Consider the following 22,215-nt stretch of genomic DNA (forward strand, 5'->3'; position numbering starts at 1 on the left):
CTTCTACACCTGATTACACTTACTTGTCTGCAGATTTGTCTCCTTTTAATGGACTCTGGCCTCCTACAGAGGAGATGACACGTCATATTTACTCCATATCCCCAACAATCAATCCAGTGTGTGCACTCAGTAGGCACTCAGTAAATATCCTCATTTTCCCATTTAACTCAGAGAAGGTAGCCTGCCCAAGGTCACCCAACAGGTGAGTGCCTGAGCCTGGATTTGGACCCAGGCTTGTCCTAATCTAAAGCCTTTGCCATTCCTCTACTCCACATTGTCTCCCCAGTTAGTGACCCCTGCCCACCTCTCTCTCTCTCTCTCTCTTTCTCTCTCACACACACACACATACACACATGCATGCACAGGTACACACATGTCACAAGACAGTATGGGTAGAATTACAGACTGTCAGAGGAGGAGATGATCTAAGACATCACGGAAACCCACTTAATTCTTTAACAAGTAAAGAAACTGAGGCCAAAGACACGAAATCATTTGTGTGAGCTGATGTGCTTTGAGCCAACTTTAAAATGTGGTCTGGGGCTATTCCTGTTGATAATCATATTCAACTTATCAGTATATATCAGAGCCTCCTAGTCAGTTTAACTCATAGCTTCATGGAAGAAACGTAGCCAAGTGATACACAGTGCCTGCCTTCTGAGAGACTTGAGCATAGTTGGGAGAGAAATATGAGCATAGCTATAAATCCAGGGTAGGACGTGAGGAATCCAAAGCAGTTCAGGCCCTCAGAGGAGAGAGAACTCACACTGATTGAGCAGTGGCAGGAAAGCCTCTCACAGATGATAAACTGAGACGAACTTTACAAAAAGGCTGGATGATGGGAAGCCCAGACCAGGATACCGCACGTGCGTCGGCATAGAGGTAGGAAAGCGCATCCTGCGTCTCAGAGGAATGGTTCCACGCAAACGTGCCCACGATGTGGACTCTGCCTGAAGGCGCAGGATGGAGGTGCAGCTGCCGGGCAGGAGTGGGGTGTGCTTTGGGGTCATGAGAGCAGGTGGGAAACAAAAACATCTTCCCCTGGTATCTCAGGAGAGAGTAATGCTCACAAGCCCATCTGGGGAAGGGAGCTAAAGGGACAGAGACCTGGGGATTTACAAAGAGTAAGAGAAAAAGAAAAGCTCAGTAATTTGGACCTGATTAGAATAGAGCTCTTCAGGCTGCAAGAAAGAGGGAGAGGGATCCTGCTTTAAGGCACTCATAGGCTTTTCCCTTCTGTTTCCCACTCTCCCTGGTCCACCTGAGATATCCATCTGCCTGTAGGAGGAGGCACGACTGTGAGGGGGTGAGGTGGGGGGGGGTGCAGGGAATCTTTGTGTGCAGATTCATGTTGATTTCGGAAGGAATTCCAAGAGAGAGAGGCCCAGGTAATGTTTAGTTTGAGTCATTCAAAATAGGATTATGCAGAAAGTTCTAGCCTTTAGGAGCTAGACCATTATCTTGAGAAGGAATTTTCCAAATTCTTCCTCCTCCCTCGGAATAGAGCTCAGAGTCCTTCCGTTTGCCGAGTAAGAGACCAAAGCCAGTCCTTCAGGGCTTGCATGAGTCGGAAAGGAAGAAATAGAAGTAAAGGAAAAGCCCACCCTTTTTCTGTACCTGAAAAGCTTTTAAAAAGGGGAGGAAGTGGACAGAGTGTGAATAGCTAAGCAATCAGCGAAATTGTCCTGTTGTTCCCATCTCTGGGCCTGCAGAGGGGAGGGTGCTAGAGAGGTATTACACTTAGGACTCTGGGTGGAAGCCCCTTCACAAGCCACCCCGTTAAAACCCAGGGCACAGCCCCAGAAAAGGAGCTCCATATGGTCTGCCCCAGGGGAGGCCTGAAGTTCAGCTTCCCTGGGCGCACCCTCAGTCCCCATGGGGTGCAGATGCTAAGGTGGGAGACAGTGGGCCCACCAAAGGGCCTGCTGTTATGATACAAGGTGACCTCCCAGCCACGTCTAAGGAGTGGACCTCCCAGCTAACAGACTGGAGGACCAATGGAAAGAGCTTAGGGTTGCTGCCCAGCTGAGGCCGGGGCACCAAACTGTCACCAGGAGCATTGCCTGGGCCCAAAGAACAAGACACACGTTCGGTCCCGGAGTCCAGGAGGTCAAGTATGACCCAGGCCAAAAAAAAAAAAAGGACCTCTTCCCGAAGACCAGCGCACAGCACACATCCAAAGGCCTTGGTGGGACCAAAGAACCCAAGACCTCTGGTGCCATGAGAGGAGAAAGCTTCCTCACTCCATAATCCCACGCCTCTAGGGTGGGGGACAGAGGGGGTGACTATCGGAGACACTGAGTGTTTTTCCTAAAGACTGAGCATTATCTGAAGGGTTTAAAATACCAGTTCAAAATTTAACTGGATTGGACATTTAGTTTTTCTTCCCCATCCCACTAACTAGTGGGTGGGGTTCAGAAGAGAGAGACCAGATTAGTTCTAAGCAAAATAATGATACTCTATTTTCCCTGCACATCCGATATGTGGTGAGTTCTATTTGTGCAACCGGCTCCCCTGAGTTCTTGGGACACCAGCTCCAGGCCTGAACTGGACTCTTCCGGCTTGGGGAGGGCCCCCCCCCCCGTGAGCCTGTGCGGGGGGTGGGGGGCATTCTGGCAGAGCTGAAGGCCACCCCGCTCCTGTCCTGCGGAGTGGGGAAGCCTTGTGGAGAGCAGCTGAGCAAGAGGGACGGTCTCTGCTGCACAAGGTGGGAGCCAGGCTGCGGCGGGCTGGCCCAGGGTGGGGAGAGGAAAGAGTCTCGCAGTAGCAGGAACTGAGGGGGAGAAGAAACTGGAAGGAAAGCCCGACGCTAAAAAGAGACATGGGAAGAGAAGTAGGGGCTTGACGCCCAGGAGAGGATCCGGAACCAGGCCAGGGCCTTTGCCACGTGTCCGGAGTGGGGAAGACGGCCCACAGTGGTGCTGGGAAGCCCGAATGCCCCGTGGGGGCCGGGCTGAAAAATAGTGGGGGCCATCTCCAGTCGGGGCGTCTAGGAGCAGAGGAGGGCCCAGAGAAAGAGGGGGCCAGAGAGAAGGAGGAGAACACCCCTGGCTCTCACTTACTGGGCGCTCGCCCTGTGCGGAGATTCCGGCGCAGGCCTGGGGAGCCTGTTCGCAAGGCTGGGACGCCCGAGAGGGACCCTCGGGGCCTCCTGGGAGGGCAACAGACCTGCCCCCGCGCGGGGCTTCCTCGGCCTGGCCTGGCCGTCGGTGGGGGTGTGTGTGGAGGGGACCAGGGACCCACCTTCCAGGGAAGCAGCCGGTCCCTCCTTTGAGCCCCAGGCCCCCGGAGCCGGGCGGCGCTTTCCGCGGGGCGCTGCTGCCCCCTCCTGGGGACGCTCCGCAGGCCCCTGTTGCTCCGGGAGCGGCTCCGGGGGGCCCCCGGGGGCTGGGCGGCGGGCGCGTCGGGGCGATCCCGCTCAGGCGTCGCGTCCTGCGGCTCCGCCCTGGCCTCGTCTGCGGCCGCCTCGAGTCCGCGCGCCGCCCTCCGCCGTCGCTGGGCCGCGTCCCCGCGGCCTCCCAGCTGTTGCGCCGTCTTGGCCGCCCCGCGGTGGAGCGTGGAGATCGAGGGTCCCTCGGTGGGCCCAGACGCGGGCTAAGACCCCCCGCCCTGCCGGTTCCTGCTGGTCCTTGAGCAACCCGGGCCTCAGGGGCTCCCTGGTGAAATAGGGCCGCAGTGAGGGACTTGCCAAGGCTCGGCTCCGTCCTGGCACAAGGGCGAGTGCCCAAGAGATAAGAGTCATGATTGTTTTTCTCGGTCTCCAGCCCTCCTCGGTGGGTCCACAGACCCTTTTCAGCCTAGCCCCACCGGGCATTCTGGCTTCCCAGCACCACTGTGGGCCATATTCCCCGCTGTGGGTACGTGGCAAAAGCCCTGGCCCAATTCTGGATCCTCTCCCGGACATGGAGCCCCCACTTCTCTTCCCAAATCTCTTTCTAGCATCTTACTTCCAGTTTCTTCTCCGCATTAGGTCCCATTGCTGCATGACTCCCTCCTCTCCTTCACACAGACCTCCCCTGATCCCTTTCTCCTTTAGGTCTCCCCTGAGCTCACTCTGCCTTCTAGCCCCATCGGAACCATGACTTCTGACATCCCTGACCGACATCCCCAATGATTTTCAGTTAATCCCGGGGTCTCCAATGACCTTCTTGCCCCCCACAATCCAATGCCCAATTCCTAGACCGCATTTGATGGCCCTGCAGCATTTCGTGCTACTGAACGTGCTTTCTGCAAATTTTCTGCCCCTTGAATTTCCTGGGACACTCCCTCTGTTTTTCCTATGACCTTGAAGTCAGGCCACACCTCAGTTTCCTTGCTGGCTACTTTTTGTCCACCAGCACCAGCGGCAGGGCTCCTGCTTGGCTTTCTTTTCTTTTCATTCTACACACTCACCTGAGAGCTGTGGTCCCCTCACCACCACCCCTGCACACCGCCTCTTCCCCACCCCCGCCATCCACCGCCCCGTGGGGCTCCAGCAGCTCACCGGTCTGTCTCCAGCTCAGATCCTTGCCCTGGCTCCCTAAGTCTCCATGCAGGTGAGCCCTGGTTGTCTCTGTGGATGGGGAGAGATACCACCAACTCTGTGGGTCCAAAACTGTATGCCTTGTTCCACAGAAATCTAGGAGACATTTTTAACTCCTTTCTCTCTCTTACTCACCCCTCCTACCATCCAACTGGTTGTGCATTCTGTTGATGTCATCTTATTCTACCTTACTGCCAAGAATCCTTTTTTCACGGCCATGGGCTCAACAACAATTTAGTGGGTGCTTATTATGTACCAGGTACTGCTCTAAGCTCTAAGCGTTGTGCATGCATGGCCTCATTTAATTCTCTTAACAGTCTGGTGGAAATAAGAAGGGACTGAGGCATTGAGAAGCCATGTGCTCAGGGTTATATAGGCAATAAGTGGCAAAGCCCAAATGGGCCCCAGGTCTTGCTGACAGCAGAGCCCTTGCTTTTTAGCATGTTGTGCAGTATTATTCCAAGATCAGGTCATTCCTTGCATAGACTGTCACATCGTCTCTTTTACTAGTTTTCTTGACTTTAGTCTCCCCCTCACCACAGTGTAGCTATCAACAAGACAACTTCTCCTCTGTTGCGTCCTAAAATGAAAATTTAGTCCTGGGACTCTCCTCAAATCCCTTCAATGGCCTCTGTGGCTCTTAAGCTAAAATTTACACTCTGGAGCCTCCTCCTACCTTTTTACCCAAGCTATTTTTTTTTTTTTTTACTTATTTTTCATATTACATATGCCGTTTTCCCTGGATTCCCAAGGCAGAATTAAGTGATTTCTCAGTTGGGACTAGCTCCAACTACATGTAACAGAAACCCTAATTAATGGTGACTTAAATGAGATCATTAATTCCTCTCTCTTAAAGAGTTTGGAGTATACAATTCAGAGTTGGCATGGTGGCTCCTTTTTATCACCAATGATCCAAGATCCTTTTGTCTTTTTGTTCCACCATTCTTAACATTGGCTTCCATATTTAATGTTTCCTCATGGCTGCAAGATGGCTGCTGTAGCCCTAGCAATTACAACGACAATACTAACAGCAGAAAAGAGGAAGAGTCAAGGGCCAAAATGTGTGCCTTCCAGCTAGCTTGGCTGCTTTAATAAGCTCTCCCAGAAGTTGCATCCAGTGACTTCTAATATATACCTTTGGTCTTTCAACAGATACATTGGAGAATGTAGTTTTTTAGTTGGGTGCATTGGAAACCCTAATAGTGCAGACGTCCAGTTAGGTAAAAAGAAGAGGAAGGGTGGAGATGGGATAGAGAGCTAGTCTCTGCCCAGATTTCCTTCCTCTGCATCCCCCTCGCACTCCTGCGTATGTCTGCCATTGCCGTCCCCACATCTCCATGTAAATATCTGTCTAATGAGTTGTCTCTCATATCAGTTTGAATACTCCATGCAGAGGATGGCCCCTGGCACACAGTAGGTGCTCAGTATAAGTTGCTGTTGAATTCCGTCCATATGTAAAGAGATCACAGAATTCTGGATCACAGAGCCCGTCCTGAATTCCATCATTGGACATAGTCACGTAAGAGAATGTTCTTATTTTTAGGAGATACATGCTGAAATATTTAAGGGTGAAGGTCATGAAGACAGTAACTTACTTTTAAATTGTTCTGCAATAATAATAATATGTAGTATATTTAGAAACAGATATTATATATGTATAGAGAGTGCATTGGTTAATAGGTAAGTAGAGAGTTAGATGAGAAAGAAAATACGGCAAAATTTTAACAATTGGTGAATCCTAGTGAAGACTTAGGGAGTTCATTGTTCTATTGCAACTTTTCTGTAGAATTCTTTTTACCAAAACAAGAAGTTACAAGGATCACAGAACTCTAGAATTTGAGATTTAAAAGGAGGACCTTGCAAATTGTTGAGTCTGTTCTCTCAGAGAAATGACATGTCTTTCCTAAGGCACAGGATCCCCTGGTCTTCTTCAGCTATAATAACAGCTCAGCTTCTTATATGTGCCCACAATCCCTTCTCCACAGAGCTTTGTGTGTGCTGTTCCCTCAGCCTGGAATGTTCTACCTTCCCCTTGTTGCCTGATTCCTTCTAATTATTCTTCAGATTTCTGTTCAAGCGCCATTTCTTCAGGGATGCCACACAGGTATCTAAAACTCAGCATGGCCAACATTGAACTCCTCATCTTCCTTCATGGGGCTTCTTCTCCTTTCCCTCTTCTGTTTCCTATTTCAAGAAATGGCAGCACTATCCACCCAGCTGTCCCCACCCCATACTGGGCACATCTTAGACCCCTCCCTCTCCCTCTGCCACCAGATTCTGCTCCTCTGACCTCTGAAATGTCTCAGTATCCATCCACTTCTCTCCCTCTCCACTATGATTCCTCTCATTCAAGTTGCATCTCTGCAACTGAATTCCATCGGATCTGTCTTTGTTCTGTCTTTATTATTTTACCCCACACCTTAAATCCATTCTCCACGCTGAAGCCAGAATTCCTTCCTAAATCATCAAGTTCACCACCCCACTCTCCTGCTAAAAACCAGCCCAACTTGATGAGCTGACGAACTTGGAAACTCTCACAATATAAACACCTAGAAATTTAACTGTATAACTGGGTTTGCAAGAAAGAAGGACAAATGCCCCTGCATCAAAAATGAAGAGGACACTGAAAACGAGAGTGGTTAGCACAGGAGGTGATGCCATGCAGCCCTGGGGGTGGCCATTAGACCTTGAATGGGCCCTAATGGTAGGGGGCTGGGTTTTCTCAAGGGATGCAACAGAGTTAAAGTTTGGCCTCCATATTTGGCCAGTATCAGCTTTTAGCTCTGGCTTTAGCTTTCACCTTTGGAAATTCAAATATTCAAATACCTGTTTCAGTGGCATCCTAGCATCCTTGAACTTGTGCATCATCAATAATCATGTGATTATATCCACCAATTTATTCACCGATTTCACCAGTTTTTCCACTTACGTCTTTTCTCTTCTCCAGGATCCAATCCAGGATGCCATATTGCATTTAGACTTATTCCATTTTTAGCTATATATTCTTTAATCACCTCTTCATGTGACAATTTTTTAAAATCATTTTCCATAGACCAAAGAAAAAGATAATACAGTTTTTCTTTTTTCTTTCTTTCTTTTTTTTTTTTAAGATTTTATTTAATTATTTGACAGAGAGACAGATAGCGAGAGCAGGAACACAAGCAAGGGGAGTGAGAGAGGGAGAAGCAGGCTTCATGCTGAGGAGGGAGCCCGATGTGGGCTTGATCCCAGGACCCCGGGATCATGACCTGAGCCGAAGGCAGAAGCTTAACGACTGAGCCACCCAGGCGCCCCAGTTTTTCTTTTTTCTAACATGGTTAATCAAGTGTATTTTCTGTTACTGATCATTACGATTTTTTCTTTCAGCTTTATCACTCTTTTTTGGTGAGGCACATAAGTGTTTAAGATTGTTGTCAACCTTGGAAAGACCTCTATGAAATTTCTTTCACAAATGAGCTGTAAATACTTAGTGGGTTTATAATCTCAAATATATTGTTGATGAAAGAAAACTTCCATTTTGACTAGCTTTTGCGTAGGAATGAATCCTCCACTTACAATTTTACATTTCTGGTATTGGAAGAATTTTCCATGGACTAGGAAATTGTAGATGGCTCTATACAACTTAACCCTTGTTTTTCTACCATCCACATATTTTTGGTATTGAGCACTGTAGGATTTTTTGCTGGGTGCCAGGCAAGGCAGCATGTGGAGGGTAGGAGTATTTCTGGAAGCCATTCCAGAATCTGAACACCCAGCAATAACTGAACTATACATGGAAATGACTGCAAACCATCTAATATATCCCATGAAACCCATACTAAATGTAGGCCACGTCTTTTTCTTCCTTGTCAAGTCCCCATGGTCATGCCAATGCCACCAACATGAGGAGAAGCTAGAAAAAATTATAGTGAATTAATTTTTTTAATGATATTTTTCTGGATTTTATAGATAATGTTTGTTTTTACTTGTCAACTTTCTAAAATTTGTTGAGATTTCTTTTCTTGTCATCAATGTTTACTTTCAGTCTTAATTTTGTATTTGTAGTTTGCATTGTTTTTTTCCCAAAGAGGAACCAAAATTGCATAAGCTTCAGGCCCCATGAAAACTGGATCTGCCCTTGACTGAGAGAGTTCGCCACTCACAGACATCAGTGAGAAGCTATGGAAAGATACTTTTCAGGAAGAGGGAAATGAAATCCAGAAGGAAGAGGTGGGATTTAAGAAGCAATGAAACAAACAAGTAAGTGTTAATTAAATAATAGTAATAATAATAATAGTAAGAAGAAGCCATTCCTCGCTGCTCTGGTATATGACATAAACACTGCGATGTGGCTGACAAGAGTCTGTGTGACCTAGTGTTTGTTGGCATCCGACTTTATCAGGCGCCACTCCCTCTCACCAACCTACTAGAAAACAGCCCTGAGTCTGTACATCTCACTGGTGCCTCCAGGCATTCTCACATTCTGTTCCTTCTCACTGGAACACTCTTCCCCTTCCTTCTTAAGGAAGAAACACCGCACGCTCTCAGCGTGGGTCCCCTCCTGCTAAGACCGTTTTGTCACAGTCCCTTGCCTTGAACTCTTTCCTGGTCTCCATCCCCCACCAGACTGTGGTCTCCTGAGACAGAGACAGAGCCTGGCTCCTTCCTTGCAATACCCCAGCCCTTAGCACAGAACCTGAAGCAAGTAGGCAGTCTGTTAATATTTGCTAAATACATAGGTAAACTGAGAATGGAAACAAAACCTTTTGCTCTTCAGCTCTTGTCATTTCAACTAGTGCTCATCAGTATTAATGGTGGTCCACTTCCCTGTCCGGGTCAACTCAGCTGAGTGACAACAGTCCAGTCTCTTGCAGATGACTGTGCCCTTCCTTTTGTCATCTTAGGGCACAGTAAATGCTGTAGACACCATGGTTGGTGCCCCTTCCACACCCCCTCAACTTACCCCGGAAGTGGCCTCTGGAGACTTCCGTGCTGACCTAGGGCTCCATGTCTCTCTCAGCCCGAGGACGTTCTCTGGCTGCAGGAGTGAGCGTGGGAGTGTCAGGGAGTTACCACGCCAGGAGCAAACTCTGACAACCAGCGACAGCTTCCTTACCTGCAGGACAGTCTGAAGCATGTTCCAGACAGTCTCTCAGAGGGTCCTGAGCAGGACTGAGCTCCAGATGCCCAGAGTCACTCCACTTCTCCCTCGTGTGCTTCCTGGGTTCACTTCCTGATTAAGCTACTTTCAACCCGTCCTTGTGTCAGGGTCGGCTAGGACACAGCATTGCCCTTTGTCATGGTGCAGTGGTGTAGCTGTAGCAGGAGACTGGGTAGAATTTTGTTGGACCCCACAAGATAGCTCTAGAAGACAGTGGTTTGGAAAAGAAATTCCTGAAATATGCGCATTTCAATAGAATGAATCTTTCTGTTCTGAGCTTCAGGAGGTTTCCAACTTCAAACACTGAAAGAGGAGAGTCTTAAAAGTGGGGCAGTTTATAGCCCCATTCAGAGGGAGATGAGCACTGAAAAACAAAATCTTGGTCAACAGAAGTTTCATTGGAGTGACTCAAGTATGAAAGTAATTCTCCGGCCAGCATGTTGACCAATGTCTTTCATATAACATGGACAGCTGAGCAGGGGAGACTGTGGGAGACTCAGGCTGGGACCCAGATTCTGGGGAACGCAGGGAACCTGCTCCTGCTGCCTACATAAAGTCTTAGCATTTTAAAACCATCAGGACCACTTCGAGCATCCCTGTCTTCTGAATCATCCTGCAGAGGCAGGGCTACTGGACTTAAGCCTCCAAGAAGGGAGGCTGGAGGGGGCCTCACCATTACCTGATTTGCATCTTGCTCCTCTAGGAAGGAGATTACTGGCCAGCCCCTCCCAAGGCCTTTCCTGGACTTGGGGTCAACTGACCAGGAGCAAACAATCCCCATGGGAGTCACTCCCCTTAGGCAAAGGCACTCAGCCAGGGACTTGGCAGGTTCCCAGGTTGCAAATCTCTGCATTTCACAGGAGAGGCTTTAGACTCTAAACCATGGCAGTGCAAGAGGAGAGTCTTCAGAGCTCAACAGTTTGTAGACAGATACGGAGAGATTAGAAAAGAGAATCCATCTCTGAACTTGGTTGTCTGGAGAGAAGGAGGCCGACTCATGAAGATGTTTCCAGAGATGACTGGAGTGCACAGATGGTAAAGCCATCAAGGGGAGATGGTGCCAGAGGTCAGCACAATGGGTGCCCTTGTGCCTTGTTTGGGGACTTTTGTGTTTATATGTTTGTGATCGCTGTCCCCCGTGCAACCCCAAGCTGGGGTCTGCTAAGAAAAATAACCTGGCTTACAAGGGCATTCTTCCAGCTTCACTTGAAAGTTTGGAAAACCCTTGGATAGGAAAATAACCTCAGGGAGCCAAGACTTTCTGCACTTGGTGGAGCCCTAGACCCAAAATACACATAAGAACACTTCGCTTTGAAATGCCTGCAGTACTCCTATCTGAGTCATCTGAAAACAAATAAAAAGAGACCTAAACAAACAAACCTAATTGTGCACAGAAACACGGCCAGGTTTCCAGCTTGGCTTCCCCTCTGTTTTCATTAGTCAGAAGCCAATGTACGCAGCTTTCATGGTATCCAGAAAAAGCAAAATATTAAAAACAAATTACCGAGGTTTCTCCCCTTCCCTCCTCCCTTCCCCGTGCACCAGGCAGGCCAAGTTCCTGACTTCTCTCTTGGATTTCAAACTTCTTTCTTCCAGTCTTGATGGACAGCTGCCTGCTTACCAGGCTGCCCATGGTTGACCAGCAGCCCTGGCTGACACGGGCATTTGTGAACATCAGCAATTACTGGGATACTCAGATGAAATTAAGAAAGGAATGTTATGGGTCTTGAGATATTATTATTTTTACCAATAGTCAATGCAACTGGTTTGAAAATCAGGCCTGCTAACCCAAATTCACTTAATATAGGTCTACCCATTGCTCTCAGCCAAACCCCTACTACCTACCTTTCTTTTTCCCTCTTTTACTTATTTCACCATTAAGTAGGCATTCCACTGCAATGGATACCTCTTGTCTTATATCTCCAAGGTTGTCAAGCTGGCAGAATTAAGTCTGAAGCTCCTGGTGGGGAGAGCTTGTTTGACAAGAAGAGCAGAGCTGAGTGTTAGAGAGGAATAAGAACGCATATGACATCATCTGAGTACCTGAATCCAGCCATGACTGAAGCCTGACCACCCTGGACTTTTCTGTTATATGAACAACTAAAACTCCTGTTTTACTTAAGCCTCTGTTAGTTGGGTTATTGTATCTTGTAACATAAGTGCGTGCAAACACACCTCTCAAAATGCCACCTGAAATTAAATCTTTGCATCTTCCGAGTAGACGACTACGCATTTCTGGGAATGATCTCTCAAAAGGAAGATTTTTTTTTTTTTTTTTTTTGCGAATGTAGTTTCAATTAGATGTTGCAGGGAAGTTCAGAAGACAATCCAATTTAGCCCCGAATCTTGTGAGAAAAATTGCCTCTGTCCCTCATAATGTAGTAAGAGATGAATGAATTCTCTCACCTAACTCATATTTGACACAAAGAACAAAATAATGTAGTAATTACTGAGGAATTTCTTTGCATTCCTTGGCTTGTTTTGATGACCAATTCCGGGCATCCTATTCTGTGAGGCCAGGGGGACATCTAAGTGCCAAGATTAGTCTAGATCCAAAGCATGTAAAAAATAACAATAAATATTTGCCAAACAAAAACCAATGATACACCGACAATATCTAGGGGATAATTGAAACTGTAGGGCCAGTATTTTTTTTTTCTTGGTCTATATGCCATGAATAGGTGGGAACTTGGCTTCTTGTTCCCTCCTAATAACTAACCAGAAAAAGAACTCAGGTTAACTCCATTTTTCCAATTCTCCAGTTAACAGTGAGTGTCAGGGGGTGCCTGGGTGGCTCAGTCAGTTAAGCACCCGGCTCTTGATATCGTCTCAGGTCATGATCTCAGGGTCGTGAGATTGAGCCCTGGGCTCCTCACTCTCTCCCTCTGCCCCTCCCCAGTCCCGCTTGTGCTCTCCCTCCCACCCACTCTCAAAAAAAAAAAAAAAAAAGAGTGCAGTGACTATCAGATCAGGTGGGGGATGACATACATGCAGGGATGGAATAACAGCCTGAGGAACTGGGCTAACTGATTAGAAAAGCGAACACATTTTTAAACCATTAGTTTTGAAATTAATAGCTACCCTTCTCAAAGGAGTTCCATCAGGGCTTGGTTCAAATGTCACTGCCTCCAGGAAGCCTTCCTTCATGCTTCCATTGGAAAGTATCACTCCTTTAGGCCGCCCTTTCACAAAGTTCAAAATGCTTGATATTAGAAGTAGCTGTAAGAAGATGGAGATCATTTTTACTCAAGAGTCTTTGGGGAAGAACGCCAGAATAAATAATTCAATAAGTCCTCTGGGATGAAGTAAGGGACAAGATCTAGAAGTACATAATCAAGTAGAACAAGATGGTCCCTACCTTGACTTCTATACTGAGTGGGTCTAATTTTTGAAAATAGAAGAAGAAATAATTTGATGTGGGGATGCTGAGAGAGCTGTGTTGCTTTACATGACAAAGAGGAAAGAGAGGCACTTGTTCTAGAGAACCTGGGAAGAGAAAGGGAGCTGGTGGGGCTGGGCATTGCTCCAGGGATCTGAGGGGAATAAGATACTTCTGGAGGTGAGCACTGGAGGACGACGTGTGAAGAACAGAAACATCCAGATGGGTTGTTGACACCGTACCACTTGCCCCTCCATTTCCCCTACCAAGCTTCCAGTCACATCTCTATTGCTCATACACACATATGTGTCTGATGGGGGACTCTGAAGGGGAAGGATTTCTATGTGCAGGTGGACACAGAATAAACACATGTAGACACAAATCCAAATTTCGAATTGACTTCATGCTGTCCCAGTGGATGACAGAGTTCCTGGAGGGAAGGGGCCATTTTCACGTGTTTTAAGATCTTTGCTCAGCTGAATTAATGACCTAACATGCAGGGAAACATCTGCAACAAAAATGATGGCCTGAGAGTCAGATAAACTGTTGTCAGTGACTAAACTCCCAGAGCTCAATATATATTGTGACCATTATTATTATCAGTAGGCACATGAGTACAAAGGAGAAGCCCAGGCAGGTTGCCTAGTTCCTGGAGCTGGAATATCAATGGGGCTTTAATTTTAGTTTAGTTTTGATTTATACCTAGTTATAGGAAGCGGAGTCATGTCCTTTGGTAACCTACCCCCACACTGACTCTGGGCTGGCCTTGATTAACTTTGACCAGTGGTACGTTAGCAAATAGACCCATGAAAAGAGCATCATGGCCCAGTCCCTTGTAGCTCCCATCACGTAAACCAGCCTGGGCTAGTCTGCTGGATGATGGGAGATGCGGACAACAGCCAGGCCCCCTCTCTCCTTCTAGCTGACTCTCTCCTTCAAGCCAACAGCCAGACATCTGGGGGAGACCATCCTAAGCCATCCAGCCCCAGCAAAGCCAGTTCAGACCAGAAGAACTGCCCAGCCATCCCCCAGAATTGCAAGAAAGATGAAATGTTTGTTCTTTCAGCCACTAAATTTTGGAGTGGTTTATTACCCAGTAGAAACTGACAAATAAACTTTTATCAAATTTTGTTTGTTAGGAAACCAAGGTTCAGAGAGATGGAGAATATCGCTTCAAGTTAAACTTGTAGTTAAACCATGGAACTGGGGTTTTGTTTTATGCCAGCCTCTAGTCCTGTACCCATGTAGTCCTGTGGCCTCCTTTCATCCAAAGGAGTTTGGTTTCAAGCCCAGGGTGAGTGCCGCTCACCAGTGCTGGGGACCCACGATTGGAACAGGCCGGATCGCAGTGCTGAGAAGAGGCTGAAATGCTGGGTGTTAGTCTAAAATTCCTGACTCCTCGTGGTTTTCCATCTTGTCTGCACATGAGAATCATCGAGGAGTTTTTAAAAATCCTGATGCCTGGGTCGGACCAAATAAGTCAGAATTTCTGAGGGTTAGAGTCAATATTCTTAAAACTCCCCCTTAATTCACATGCATGGCCAAACCTGAGAACCAGTGTCTTCCACTTCCCTAAACAGGTCCCGTGGAGGTTGGAGAAATTGGAGCTCTTTAACCTAGAAATGTCCCCAAGGAAGTGAAGGAGGGGCCTCCTGAGGACAAGGGACCAGGAAGATCCGCACAATTGATTGAACAAATATACGGTATAGCCAGGCAGTACATTATTATTCCCTGCCCTCAAGGACTGCGGGAGTGACAGTTGCAAAAGTGCATAATCGCAATCACAGTGTGACAAATACCATGCTTACATGTTCCAGGTCACAGCAGCAGCCTAGAAGAGGCAGAGTTCCTCTTATTAACTGGGTCCCAGAAAAGGTGACATTGCACTGAGTCTTGAGGAAGGCAAGAGGAGATCTCTGTTCATCAGGAATGGACAGCCACTCCAGGAGGTGGGTGAAGCAGAGATGAGTCAGACCTGGAAGATGGGAGGATGCAGGGGAGAATCTTACACTGAGAGCAGGATGAGTAGAGGAGAAATAATGACCCCTAAGGCCCTATCCAGGCATTGATCTTATGTATCTCTCAAGAAATTGGGTACCAAAGCTTCAGGCAGGTCGGGGCCTGCTGGGGGGGCTAAGTGGCCCCAGTGGGGAGTCAGCTGGCCATTGTAATGAGGGTGCTATTTGGACCTCTGTTCCTGGAAATTCCAAGTCCTGACCCCAGAGCAATAGCTGCTGAGCCTTCTGGCATTTTCCTTCTCCACGTGCAGTCATGGACCAACACTATCAGCATCACCTGGAGGCTTCCTGAAAATGCAGAATCTTGACATCCACCCAAACTTTCTGAATCAGAATGTGCATTTTAATGAGAGCCTCAGATAATTCCTAGGCACATTAAAGTTTAAGAAGCACTGTTCTAGTTAGTACTCTCTAGTCCCAGGCAGATGAATATATTCCCAGCCAGTACATGCTCTAGAACACAGAGTGCCCCTTGCATACTGAGCCAAGACAGCCCTGGATTGGGGGAATAGTGGCCAGCAGAAGTGGTCAGCCTGGCCACAGCAGAACATAATATATGTTAGAGAACATAATAATGTGTATGGAGCAGAATCCAAAGTCATGACTGGAGAGCTTGCATCAGGAACAAGTGTACTTTGAGTTCAAAAGTAGAGCTCCTGAACCCTCTCCTATTCCGTCCTTAGACCCCTTTACCAAAGAATATTGGCAATCTGTAAATGTTGGCACAGTCAACAAAAACGCAACTACGGATCTGCCTCCAGCCACCTTTTCCTCTCGCTCATTTGTGAGATTCAAGGCTTTGTGGATTTAAAGACAAGACTGGGCTGCCACAGTCTTGCTTTGCCAGATCTCAGGTGGTCAAAGAGTCCCAGAAGACCCATGGACACCCACACATGAGCCGTGGGTGCTCAGGGAGAGCTGGCCCAGGGCAGAGCCATCACTTGCTAAGGCAGATGGAGGTCCTGGGTACATGCTGATCGTCCTGCCTGCTAATGACTTTTCCTCTTGTCAATGACCTCTTTGCTTCAGAATCCCCAGCAAGCTGCATTCCTGACCAGAGATGTCAGAGGGACCTCATGTGAACTGCCAGCCACTGACTTGCTTCTGAGGTTGGAGGAAATAGCTGGGAGGCTGCCCTCACCTTCCAGCCTGGAATAACCTATTGCTCACTTGGAGGCCTCCTGCTTGGCTCCAGGATGCCTTTGGCAAAGCTTGCTCCTGGCAGGCTGAACCCACAAGAACCCTGTCATTTCTGAGCATGTGTCAGGGTGTGAGGAGGGAGAATGCAGTGTGGCCACAGGGGAAGCCAAGCCAGGGACATAGCCCGGCATGATGAGGGGAAGGGGACGTAGTCTGCCATGGACTGGAGGGGGTTGGGAGTCAAAATTTCTGGACCCCGAAATTATCCTTATGAGGCACTGAGAAGCATCAATTCTGAGAATCATGAGAGGGATTGTGGGGTCAGTGGCAACCTGCCAAGCCAACCACAAACATTTGGCTCAGTAATATGAGCTGACTGACAATCCATCCCAGCACTACCTCCTCCAGGAAGCACTCTCTGGTTCCCTCCCCCCAGCTTCTTTGTTGGTGTTTATTGCCGAGACCCCTAGTCTAAGATAAGTCAAATCTCTGCTAAATTCTTCCGACTACTAAATTCTTTCCACAAGGTTTTATTGAGTTTTAGGGCAACAGAAGCACAAAACAGAGGGGGTTTTATAACTACTGCTTGAGCTCAGTATCTCCACTTCCCTGGCAGAACCCCAGGTGACATGGGACTGTGGCACCTCTCTTCCCAAAGTGGTGCCAGTGACCATGAACCTCCCCCAGAATGGCACTTCCCCATCATTTCCTCCTATTACAACACAGATCCAACTGCCCTTTGTCCTCTGAGGGGAGAGGAGAATTTGCCACTGCCTAGACTAAGACCCTGTCCTTTTTCTGACACAAAATAATTGGGAGTATTGATTGCCTGTAAGAAAGCCCCATTGATCCATCGATCCCTTGACCCATTAATCCAGTGACCAATTGGCTTATTGCCTGCAAAAGAAACCCCATCCCTCCCATTGGACTGTGGTCTTGACCCCTTGCCTCATGTAAGATAGAGCCAGTGATTTCCAAAGCCTGGATTTTTCTGTCTGAAATGATACCACATGGTTGCCGCACTGTCCTCGACCAGGCCACATCTTGGTCAGTTTTCCCTTTGGCATTAAGAGCAGAGAAGGTCAGGCTCCCAATCTCTTGTGACCAAAAGTAAGATAAGGGGATACACAGCTCCCCCAAACAAGCAATAACTTTCCATTGTGATGCTGCATAAATATGGATTGCGGAAGGAACATGTTCTCTGACTCAGCAAGGATTCAATGCTGGAAGGATAATATTATTACTGCATAGATGATGATGATGATTATTAATAGAATACTTAACTTCTCAGTCTGCATTTCAGTGGCTTCATGGCTGTTGGGGCTCCCTGCTCCCAGTGGTGGGAAATCACTCACATAAGGACTAAGAAGTGCCCCCTTTTGAAAGGTCCCTCTCAAAAGGAATGGAGAACACCCCACCAACAAAGTTATTTCCTCTAGCCTACAACCTCCGACAACCTGGCAGGTTTCCCAGCTTCTATAACTTAACATCCACTAGAGCTTGTTACTAATATGCAATAAATACCTATTTAAATACCAAGCATGGAGTTGGATACTTCACATACAAGACCTTGTTTAATTCTCACAACAATTCTGGGACTTGGGTCCTATTATTCCCATTCAACAGGTGAGGACACTGAGGTTCAGAGAGGTGAAATAAGTGTCTGAGGCACGATTCAGACCCTTGCCAGACTCCAAGCCCATTCTCTCTGTCATCATGTCCCAAATGGTGCCACATCACTAAGGGCAGGAAAACTTCACGCCCTGGAATTTCCCGGCCTATATGTATTTAAAATATCTTGTGCTTTTTCTCATAAAAACACTTGAGCTTGTCAGATATGTGTCTTGATTTGGGTTTTGGCAATATGCTGACTCTAACTCTTTGTTTTCCAAACTGGCCTCAGCAAAACCTACACTGCGGCGCTTTCAAAAATACAGATCCCAGCATCTTACCCCACATTTGTAAGTCAGAATTTCCAGGAGACGAGTCGGAGAATCTGCATTTCTAAGACAAATTCCCAAAGGGACGCTTATGATCAACTAAGTGTGAGAAAGTGTCTCCTGACTCTATGCCCAGTCCTGCCAGATGCTGAGATGGGTGAGGGGAAGGGGAGCATAGACAAAAGTTGGGTGAGTAATGGTCCTTACCTTTGAGAAGCACATATTCCAGTTAGGAGGCAAGATGGGTTCAAATCCCACGAAGTGTCACAATTAGCTAATAAGCTGTGTAGTCCTCATTCTGGAACAGCTGTTATTCAGAAAAGGGGCAAATTGTAGATGAGAGGACTGAGGGAAGAATCAGGAGGGCTGGATGGGAGAGGTGGAACTTAAGGTGGGCTTCATAGGATTGGAGGTGGGAGGAAGAAGAAAGCAGGGCATTCGGGACAGAAAGAACATCAAGAACAAAAGCCTTGAGAGGAGAATGAGCTTGGTATTTTTATGAGGCAGGGAGTGGGTCTGCCAACCAGTCTGGGGGTGTGCAGAGAGAATGCACAGGAAGAAAATTAGCCTAAACAGGGCAGTTTCCAGCAAAAGTTTGGTTTGCGCATGGGTAAGACCAGGGAGCCAAGGTGTGCTATGGAGTGAGTGTTCACATGATAAAAGATGTGATTAAGTAAGGTGGTGACCTGTGCTCCCCAACTCCTTGAAGTATGGCCCCGGATGAGAGATAATACCTCCAGCTCCAGATGGGAGGCTACACCAGAGAACAGCCAGGGGTGCCTTAAATCCCGAGGCCCCCTGAGGCCTTAAGCAGAGCTTTCTCAGTAGGGCTCCTGAACCTGCAAGATCTGTCTTCAAATGAGGTGTCAGGCTGAGAAGGAGGCATTTGGGGAGTGGGGTGGTGAGGTTGTGCACACCTATTCCCTAGATGAAGAGGTGAGGGAGGAAGGGAGACAGTCTTGATCTATACATGTCATATATATACATATGTCTTTCCGAGGAAAAGGCTTCAGACAATGTCAGCAAGCAGTGGAAATTCCTCACAAGCAACCTTAAGCAATCTGATCTGCCTCTAAATTATTTTGGCATCAAAGCCTGATTGACTATATGGAAAGAAAAAAGTACCGAAAGAGAGAGGCTTATACTTGAAAGAAACCAGGAGCCTGGCCTGATTGCCCCGACATATAGGAGAGCTGAACCAAAGCTTTCTGTAGAGAAAGGGGGGACATTCTGAGGAATGCTCGCTGGGTTGCAACAACATTATGTGTCAAATGAGTCATCCTAAAAATGAGAGGCTGAGTTGATCAAGACTCTTGGCTTAAGTGACAGAAACCCAAATTCAAAGTAGTTCAAGCAAGTGGGAAATGTACGGGCTCAGGTACGGGAGTCATTTGACTTCAGGCACAGCTAAATCCAGGGCACCCTTGTGATATAATCAGAACTCTCTCTGGTCATCTCTCAGCTCTGCTTCCCTCTGTGTGGCCTCATTTTCTGGTACCGTTCTTGTGTGTTGCAGAAAGGGGGATGCCCATTGGCTCCAGCCAAGGTCACTGTGTCCATGAATGGGAGACTCTGGCTTGCTGCCTGAGTTTTGCGGCCCTTACGTGGTAGGGGGAAGGCTGATTTTTGACTGACAGCCCATCAGAATCCCAAAGTGCTGGGAGATAGGGAATTCCTCCAAAAGAAAAAAAATGTGGGGCAGGAAAAAAGAATCAGATATTCATGACTGTACTGCAGGAATTCCAAGTCTAGAGAGGATGGTCCTGGAAGGCTTCCCTAGGGAGCCCAGGCACTGGGAGAAGATAATGGGGTGTTAAGGCACGGGATGGCTTGGATAAAGATTTCCACCAATCTGACTATATTTAAATGTTAATTTCCCTTCCTTGTCCCTTTTCTGTCCCAACTAGTGGTAAGATTGATGCTGAACAGAGCAGGATTGGGGGGCACTTAAAAGTCAAATCATGATTATCTTTAGCTATAATTTAAAAACAACCTTGAACTCATTCGATATTTCCCTCCTCCTATAAAACACGAAAAGAAACAAACTGCTTTAACTGTCCTTTGCTACTGATCTTGTTATTGTTGACTAAGTTTCTGTTTCATCTCTTCTTTAAAAACTCAACATTTTTACATTTCATCGCTAGGTTTGCCAACCCAGATGGTCAATTCATCATTGTTTCTTGATTCCATGCTTTCTTTTTGAGTTAATTTTTCTTCTTGTTGAAATATACATTAGTACTGGGGGTGCCTGGGTGGCTCAGTCATTAAGTGTCTGCCTTCTGCTCAGGTCGTGATCCCAGGGTCCTGGGATCGAGCCCCGCATCGGGCTCCCTGCTCGGCGGGAAGCCTGCTTCTCCCTCTCCCACTCCCCCTGCTTGTGTTCCCTCTCTCGCTGTCAAATAAATAAAGTCTTAAAAAAAAAAAAAAAAGAAACATACCTTAATACCTATTTTAACAAAGGTCTGCCAGTAACACTAAGTTTTTAATCTTTGTATGCCAAAACATTTCTTAATTTAGCTGGGGATAAAATAGAGGTTGTTAGTTATTTTCCCTCATTACCTTGCACATATCTCTTTTCAGTGAGAAGCAGTGTAGAGTGGTGGCTGTGACCATCTGGAGCCAGATAACTAGGTTTGGCTTCTAACTCCTGGTCTTACTACCTGTGGGACCTTGGAAAGGAAGTACTGCCTTCTCTTCTGCTCAGTTTCCTCCCGTAAAAAGGGCAAAGTAAGATTCCTGTCTCGTAGAATTCTTGCGAGGATTAAATTAGTTGATACACCTGAAATACTTGGGGCAGTGTCTGCCTAGTGCCATTCAAGTGATAGCTGTTACCGTTTCCACCTCCGACCTCCTCTGTTGCTGATGAGAAAATTATCATCAGGCTAATTGTGGTTCCTTTTTAGGTAATATCGCTCTTCTTCCTGGTTGCCTCTAAGATTTTCTTTCTATCTTGGATGCTCTGCAACTTCACTCAAGATGCGCTTTCCAGTCTGGAGGGAGGCACAGTCTTTCTACCGTTCTGGAAAATTCTGTACCATCATTCCTTTATTATATTTTCTCTACTGTCTCTCTCTCTCTGCAACTTCTATATGCTGTATGTTGTCGCCTCTCAAACTACCCTCCATGTTTTAATTGTTTTTACATACTTTTAAGCTCTTGTTCCTTTGTGCCATGTTTTGGGTGAACACCCTAGCATTATCTTTCAGTTCAATTCTTTTTTTTCAATTTTCTTATTTTTTAATTTTTTTGTCTTTTTATTTTATTATTTATTTATTTTATCTTTCAGTTCAATTCTTTTCATGACTGTTTCAAGTTTAGATTCTATCCAATTCATTAGATTTTTTGCAGGGATTGCAATTTATATTTCTAAGATTCCTAATTAATTCTTAAGATTTATAAAATATGTATAAGTATATAGACGATATATTTATAGTATAACATAAATTATTAATTTTATAATTAATTATTTTTGTAGCCATATTTTAAATTTATATTTAATTCATATCCATCTTTTTAATTCATTTAATTCATATTTAATTCATATCCATCTTTTTAATTAAAAATCCATCTTTTTCACTTAATTTAAAAAATAATTTAATTTATTCCTGCCTAGTTTTGTTTCACAATTTTTAATTCTTATTTATTTCTTATTATTCCTTCACTTTCTTAAATAAATGCCTTAAAATAGTTAGATGATTCTTCAGACTGCTTTACTATTTTAGTTTCACCTGAGGTGAACAATTTATCAATAGTTGATTTATTGGTTATTATCAGTTAAAGGTAGATTTCTTCGAGTCTTCAGACTTGTGGTTGACATTTTCTTCATGTCTTTCAGACTTGTGGTCGACAGAGTCATTTTAAGCTTGATACTTTTCTTTCTTCTCCCTTTTCTTCTTTTTCTCTCCACTCTTTTTCTTTCCCTGTCTGAAAGTTTTGCAATTTCCTCCATCAGCGCTATCTCCATTTGAACCTTATATGGATGAGTGAACGTGGCTCACTCAGCCAGCATGTGGCTCAGTTCAGGTCCTGGTTCTTGTGTGGTGCTGGTCACTGTCCACCAAGGCATTCAGATAATA

The 22,215-nt window shown here is 46.3% G+C and overlaps 1 long non-coding RNA gene across 1 annotated transcript; it reads left to right on the forward strand.

Moving 5' to 3' along the window:
• Window positions 1-747: 747 nt before the first annotated feature.
• On the forward strand, window positions 748-11,880 carry LOC118010276. The gene is made up of 3 exons (XR_004679161.1): window positions 748-882; window positions 8,567-8,761; window positions 11,590-11,880. It is a non-coding gene; the product is annotated as an uncharacterized LOC118010276 (long non-coding RNA).
• Window positions 11,881-22,215: the final 10,335 nt, after the last annotated feature.

Source organism: Mirounga leonina, unplaced genomic scaffold, assembly GCF_011800145.1.
Source record: "Mirounga leonina isolate KUSES-001 unplaced genomic scaffold, KU_Mleo_1.0 Mir_129, whole genome shotgun sequence".
In the NCBI taxonomy this organism is placed as follows: domain Eukaryota; kingdom Metazoa; phylum Chordata; class Mammalia; order Carnivora; family Phocidae; genus Mirounga; species Mirounga leonina.